Genomic DNA, 8430 nt, shown 5'->3' with positions numbered 1-8430 from the left:
GCTTGAATAATTCAATATCTTAGTAAAAATGGTTTCTTTTTATTCCTCCAATATATTTGAGTTTTGTTTTCTTGCTTATATATTTTTTTCTTTCACTTCTATCTCCAACTCATGTACATTTGTCAAAATGCTGCCTGCACTAACATACACACCCTTACACACTCACTCTGCTTTGAATGCAATGATGAGGTTCACAGGTGATTTCTGTTATTTTATTAGCTAAAGCATGCCACCTGTCTGTCTTTTTTTCAATAAAAAACAGTAAGAATTTAAGTTACATAATGCAATTTTGAAATAAATGGGAATTAGATATTTTTCTGTTATTTGTGTTTTGCTTTTGAGATTTGTTATACATTTTATTCTGCTATCATGATTCTATATTTGCTCTTATTGAGATTTGCTTGGCCTGTACTAATTTCTGCTTGGCTGGTAACATTTCCATATCTTTCCAGGAAGTCCATCTCTCTGTCAGTTCTTTTTGCGTAATTGTGTTATTTCTTACAACAAGATTCATTCCTTTATTTAATGATTCTCTCTCTTTTATAAGGGCAAAAATTACTGCATTCGAATTTGTAATATCCTAAGAGTATTTTTAACTCATACATACGTACTGATTACATGATGCTGTTTGCCTGTGAAATATGGGTGGTTCAGCCATAATCTAACTTACTTGGTAGCCTCTAGTATTTTTTTTTTCCTTCAAGTCATACTGTTACCAATGATCTTAGGAAAACAAAAATCTAACCATGGTATTTTTTACTATATTATAAAAATAAACAAGCAAACACACAGGACTCTTCATAACCGAGGGTCACTTCTCAAACTTTATCCGGCTGATAGCAATTATGTCTCTCTCTCTCTCTCCTAAAACAATAGATAAAAACAATAGGACAACTTTTTGAAAAATAAACCACTCCAAGAACAAATACATTGAGAAATCTGCGTACTATAATTCCCTCTTGGAGTTTTGCCGTGCTGTGACAATTCCTAAAAGAAAAAAATGCTTTTTAATTTTTTGTTTAACTTGACATTTCCAAACCTGGACTCCACCCCCTCCCTCCACCCTGACCCACACTTACACAATCTAAGGGATGGTGAGGGGAAACATTTACTAAAATCTCACAGAACTCTATCCTCGGGGAAATGAGCACTACTGATGAGTCTAGTCCTGCAGATGAATCAAGCCCACAGTCTTCTAGCAGGGGAGACTTCCTGCCTCTTCTTTGCTATAAAGTAAGAATTCCCAAAGTGTTTTATGAGATATAATTCTGGTTGGTATTCAGATGAAAATTTTCTGTGTTAAATAGTTAGGTACTTATTTTAATGTATGTTAAAAATATACTAGTTTTCCATTTATCATAATATAGATAAGTGGTTTTGGAAATATTTTGATTTTGCTTTAAAAATAAACCAGTCTAAATGAAACACTAAATAACAACTCATTTGGATATGAGTTGTATGTATGTACACATATGTATGTACATGTCTGTATGTATGAACAGTATGTAAATGACAATAAGTTTGGGAAATACCAAAATTAACTTTACACTTACCAATTCAAAATTGCAGTGCCCAATATGAACACCAGAGGGCTCCAAATCATAAATCCTTTAGACATAAGCATGAATACAGATTTCAGTAAATTCAATGATGAAAATAACTATTATTTCTTGATTATTTTGTTTTAAGCATTTTGCTAGGCCATTTACCTACATAAACTAATTTATTTTCATTATATTCCTTAAAATGACCTATTTTTAATCTCCATTTTATAGATGAGATTATTTGAAGTAATAACAATATTTCATTGTTTTGTTTTGATTTGATTATTTAAAATTTTCATTTTTCCATGTACTATGCTAAGGATTTGACCTAGAGGATTTCAGTCATAATTTTCAGTAGTTCCATGAGTTAGGTTATAATGCTTTACTCCTTTGTAGATTAAGAAATTGAAGCTTTAGAGAAATTAATTTGCCCAAGGTTACATGGTAAAGCAGTAATTAGTGGAGACAAGTTTGTCTGGAGTTAAAGCCGCCAAGTTCACTAAATAAACAATTATGAAGGACTTCAGAAAAAAATCTTTCATTTCTTCTTGCTTCTCCATATATGCATATGCCACTTATATTAATTACATATGGCATTTAGCAGTGTCAGACTAGGTTCATATTTTAAAAATAATTATAAAATTTATTACAATGTTGATACAAGTGATGGAAGTTTATTACGATTTCTTCCTTTATACTTTATGTGCTTATATACTGGCAAGAAAAAATTCCTTACGTATATTTATCAGACCAAAAAAAAAAAAAAATAGAGAAGCAAGAAATGAAACAGAAGATTAAATTACCAGTGTACACTAGATGTTCGTTTTATGGTAAAATAAAGCAACTTGTACAAGGCAAGATTAAATTCAAACCTACAGTCACTGATGCTGTAGGGTAAATGGTTTTCAGGCTTTTCTGCCCTCCCACCATTAGGATTGCCCTGCCTGGTGGGGCACCTGCAGTTGTTACATTGTTGTAAGCTGTGTTTTTTACTTCTGTGAGCCATGGGAGCAATATTGAGATATTTGCCAAGTGAAGCAGAGGCAGAAGAGGCAGGGGAGAGAGAAGCAGAGAAAGAAGGCCAGAAAATGGGCCTCCCCGGTGGCGCAGCGGTTGAGCGCTGGGTTGCGAAGCTGCCCGCGGCCTCTGCGGCGCCGGTTCGATCCCCGGCTGCTCCCCGGCCACCGGCGGAGGATCCCACATGGTGCGCAGACCTCTCCTGCCACCCGCTGCTCCCCTCAGCAGTGTACTTCGGTCCTTCTGCCTGCTCTGCTCCCCGCTCTGGCTCTGGTGAATTCTCTCACCCTCCCGTGCTTCTGACTGTACCCAGTGCATGTATAAACAAAACAAACAAACAAACAAAATAAATAAATAAAACATGCCTCTATAAAATAAAATAAAAAAAAAAAAAAAGAAGGCCAGAAAAGCCCAGAATGAAGACTTGACAGGGGCTTGGAGGCCTGCTGGCCTCTTCCCCACCCTGCACCAACCTTGCCTGCCATGTACCTGGTTGCCGCACTACATGTAAAAGCTCAATAAAAGCCTGAGAAAGCCCCCAAGGGCTCCAGGACTCTCCTTTACCTGGTCTGCTGGGATCATAGAAAACCTGCCCTGTACCCATTCTGCCCCTACAGCTGCCTACATAACTCTGGGTCAATTTAGAAAAGCAAGGATTGAACTGTTTCTTTTGTATCATGGTTAAGAGTGAACTTTAAAAAAGGAATGTGTGTGAGAAAGAACCAAAGAGATAGTCCAATGTAGTATTTGTACTTATTATGGCTTTAATAACTATGAATTGATTCAGTGAATATTTTTGCTGTTAAGTACATTTTATTAGAAACTAAGTATTTTTCACAAAAGCTTCCATTGTGGTATATATTCCAGTAGAAATATCATGAAAGAAATATAAATTGTGAAATACAAAATGATAGTAGTCCTACTTTAGAGTATTTACTGTATTAATAAATCACCTGGGAAAAACACACATAAAATAAAAGATGGCAATTTGGAGCATTCGCCTTTGCAGATTTCTCCCTTGTGTGTTCTGGCTCTGTGCAAATACTTCCCTGAGACCATCCTTCCCATCCTTGGTGACGGACTGTCCTGTAAATTGAAGCTTGTGGCTCCTAAATTATTAGGATCTTGCAAATGGCTAGAATTTATAAACAATACACTATATTCAATTGTTTGAATTTAGGTCCCATATGGCTATGCCTGAGTCATAAAACATACTTGTTTTTATTATCTAGAAGCTTTGAAATAATGAAGGGCTCTTGTACTATGTGCCCCTGTCCTTGAATGTCTGGTCAATTTTCTGTGTACACCCTGTCAGGCCATAACAGGCTTGGGGGTGGGAGGGCCTGGCTCGTGCGGTGGCTGACTGCCCTCTGGTCCCTGATGCTGCTCACCTTCCCCAGATTGTCAAGGTGACTTGGAACTGCAGTGGTTAGTGCGTTTGCTAGGGCTGTCATACGTAATAAAGTACTCCAGACTGGATGACTTAACAAGATAATACATTTTCTTACAGTTCTGAAGGACAGAAGTCTGCCATCAAGGCATCCGTGGGGTTGGCTTCTCCGGAGGCCTCTCTTCCCGCTTTGTGGATGGAGCTCCTGGGTCTTAGGCATTTAATGGGTCTCAGGCATTTAATGCCGTCATAAGTAGCAAGTAATGAAATATGACTATCACCTGAGCTAGTGTCCTTTTTTCCCCCTCTTCCTGATTAATCTGTGAATTGGCAGGTGATGGCATTAATATTTTACTCCTGTCTTCAGATCTGTTTTTCTAAGGTCCCTATGGCTAGTTTCTATTTTGGAACCGAGAAATTTATTATTTAGATACAATTTATAAATTATATATTTTTAAGGGTGTGTTTGTATTTCTGCACACACACGTGCACATATGCACATGGCAGAGATGTGCTAGTGAACTAGCTTTTGTCCCTCCTGACAGAAAAAACAAAAACCAAATGCTCTGGTGTGTAGAGCTTGCCAGTGTCTGCAATGAAACACTCCTATCTTAATCCACTTCAAACTATCAACTTAATGTTACTGGGCATAGAGTTGGGAAGAGATGGAATAATTAACTCACAATTTGATGGAAAGCAGTTTTAGGACATGGGTATGCACACATGCACACACACACACACACACTTGTGATGTGTGTATTTGTCTGGGCATGTATTGGAAGCTAATATAATTTTCTTGTTTAAAATGCCAAAGAAGTTGTCTTCTTTCTCTTCCTGGTTGGTGTCTTTCTCCCACAAGACTGCAATGACTACAGGCTGTCACTTCTCTGCCTTTGCCCCTCAGCGCCGCAGAAGCCATCAGTACAATGTGGAACAAACTTCCTTCAGGTCTTTGTCTGAAGAGCCCTCTGTCTCTCCTTCGCTGAATGCCCTGTGGAGACTGTTGCATTCTTGAAATCCATATGTAAACATGGAAGTATGAAGGAATTATTTTCCCACAGAAAACCCAGGGGGGATCAATACCTCCTCTCTGTCTGTGGGGTGGGCAATTCTGAGTCTCCTAATGATTCTTCAGTCCAGTGGGGCTGACACAGGCAACCGTCTTGATGATATGTCTTTGGACAAACTTTTTTTGCCTGTATCTATCTGCCCTGCCACTCATTTCTATTTCTTGGTCTAGCATTCCTAAACAAACTATTACCTTTGAGCAAACTCTAATCTTGGGCTCTTTTGAAGGGCTTGGCCTTAGACTTGTTGCTAAGGCTGTATGATGATAGTGATTTGTGAAATGTAACTACCACTAGCAACACCGTGTAGGTTATTAATTAAATTTTTGTCTACAAAACCCTAAATTTGCATTCTCTTCAGTTTAAACTGCAAATGAAGACTATTTGGCTGACATGGTAACATCTATTAAAGAAAAAAGATATTTATATGACAAAATCTAAATGGGCCCTATAAAAAAGTTAAACTACATGTGATTGAACAGTATATAAAATCAATTGTTTCAGACTTCTTCTGTTAAAGGTTTATATAACAGCAAATTATCAAAGGTAAGTAAAAATACACTTTCTTAGTAAGCTATGTATTTCTTCTTCCCATAGTCACAAAACATGAATTCTTATTGCCACATAGTGGAAGTCATATGTTTAAGAACACATTGAGTTCTTATGTAGTGCTTAAAGTAGTTATGGAAAAAACTGTCAATATTATAATAGCAGAATATTATAATTTAACAGATTTTCATATCTGTAAGTAAAGAGAAAACATTCATAAAGACCTCAGTTTTAACCTACAATGATTCTAGATTCTGGACTGGGTTATATTATTTTTTATTAGGTTTGAATTATTTAAGTATGGTAACATAGTTATTTGCAATGAATGTATTTTTATTTTTTTCTTCCCATTCTGATAGCCAGTAATCAAAAACTTAATACTGGAGGCAAGATAATTCAAATAAAATAAAACAAAAAATACTTTGAAAACAAAATATCCACTAGATGAGACAAATAGAAAATTTAAATCTTCTCTAAAACTTGCATGAAAATTCCCCAATACATAACCAGATGAGTAATTACTTTATTAAAAAAATTTTATTGTGGTAACATTGCTTTATAGAGTCTTATACTTTTCAAGTGTACAGCATTATATTCAACATCTGTTTTTACTATATCATGATCACCACCAGACTTCTAGTTGCCAAACATTACCCCTTTATATATTTTACCTACCACCTGAACAGTGCTATATTTAATCTAAGTTACTTAGAGAAAATTAATTTTAATTTTTCTCAATTTTAAAACAATTTGAATATAAATGACATGTACATAACGCAAATTTAGAAAATACAATAAAAGTATAAAAGAAAATTTAAAATCACTCTAATCTTATTAGGGTGTGAGGACATTTATTTTTCTCCATTTTTGTTTGTGTAAGTAAATTTTTTAAAATTTTATTGAAATGCAGTGTCCATTTAACTCATAATTAAGTGTGAAGTGTACAATTGAATCGGTTTCTACATATGTATAAATCATTACAATGGTCAAGTTAATAAGCATTTTTTTTTTCTTTTTTGGATGTCTAAAACTTAAACCTCATGTCCTTTGGAAACCCATCCTCCCGTCTCTTCTCTCTGCCTGGGATCCAAATGCACATTCCTCAGAATTTTTTATATTTTCCCCAGATTCTTAAGATTCTTTTCCTTTAATTTTTTTCTTTCTGTTTTCAGATAGAATAATTTTCATTGATCTATCTTCGATTTCCCTGACTCTTTATTCTGCTATCTCCATTATACTCTTGAAATCATCCAGGGAATTTTTCCAGATATTGCATATTTTGGTTCCAAAATTTTCAATTGGTTCTATTTTTAATAGTTTCTATTTCTTTGCTGAGATTTCTTCTTTTCAGTTAATTCCATTTCTCCAGAGCTCTCTCCTCTCTGCCTTCTTTCCTGCCCTGATGTTTTTGGTGGGTTTCAAAGGCAGGTAAAGATGGCAGATGGTTCTACTGGAATTTTAGTAGCCATGCTTTTGGGACAAAATCATTAAAGGAAGAAAACCAAGACACCATCATGGGGGAAAGATACCATTTTCCCCCCCTTTTTGACTTCTCATAGCAGTTAGCCTTATGTTGCTTATGTTCAGCTTTTTTAGGTTGTTTTTTATTCTTTATTGAACTCAGTGGGGAGACACAACTCCAGGAGGCTTATCTCATCATTGCAGACCTGATACTCTTTGAGAACATCTAATTATTTTATAAAATAAATTTTAGATAAAAGTGTTGTGTAAAGAGGTAGAATTTTATAATAAATGGCTACCTGTTAATGTAGTATGTACAGATGCTAATTAATAATGAAGGATGACTTCATTTAAAAAAATAATGGCGATCTATAACTTTAAATATATTTGTTCATTCTCAAAGAGGTTTTTGGGCTAAAGATTTGGGACCTATTTTTACTTATGAGAAAGCACACCTAATTAAGTTGAAATAACCTCTAGAAATAACTATCTAGATCTTGGAACATCTAGAGGAATAACTGTAAAGAAGCACTTGATATTTCCCAATTCTGCTCCTGAACATACACCTAATGGACCATGTTATTGCAAATTTCCAGGCCTTTATCAATTCATTTGCATGAAATATAAGCTGCAAGAATAGTGTTCTTAAGAACTCTTAACAAAGATGTAAGACATATTTGAAGCTGTTTCCTAACACCTGGTAACCGTTTAGCAACAGTGTGTGACGTGTTCTTACTGCCTTCAGTTGGCTTTAAGCCGTCTGATTCTACCATCTATTTTCATGATTAACTGTTAGTCCACTTCTGAGCAAAGTTAAATGTGAAGTAATGAAACTTGAGAACAATTGGATCGATGCATTTAAAAATGCTTTTCATTTAGGAAAACACCATCACCATTTAGCCATATAGTAGATATCTAATCAATAGCCATTATGAAGCCACTCTGAGAACAGTGGAAGGATTCTGAGTGCCTCCCGTGGTTATGGGAAATTGTACAGGGATGTGTGGGATGCAGTTCACAGATTTCCTCCTCAGAGCACTGAGTGGTTCTAGCCAAGAGTTAGCAACATGACTCCAAAAGTCCTTTGAACAGCCTTTATTCTTGCTGCTCAGGATTCCGCCTTATGGCCTCCTGGAGTTAATTGCAGCCGCCAGGCTTTCCTGCAGGGCCAGCTGCTTTTTTATGGTCAGAGGAGATAAACAGGCTCAATGGGAGATCTATTTCTGGGTTCTGAAAGGGCCTCTGTGCCACTGGTTGAAGGGGAAATCACCCAACCTCCCCCATGGAATGTCTGGATGAATTCTTGGGGCTGTCCTCTTTATACTGTACCCAATTTAAATGGTAGATGGGTGGAAAGAAGCAAGCCTTAAAACATCTTAATGTATACAATCATGTCTCCCTT

Source organism: Talpa occidentalis, unplaced genomic scaffold, assembly GCF_014898055.3.
Source record: "Talpa occidentalis isolate TD23 unplaced genomic scaffold, MPIMG_talOcc4v2.1 talOcc4.2, whole genome shotgun sequence".
NCBI classification, from domain to species: domain Eukaryota; kingdom Metazoa; phylum Chordata; class Mammalia; order Eulipotyphla; family Talpidae; genus Talpa; species Talpa occidentalis.
Note: the sequence above shows the minus strand (reverse complement) of the source record.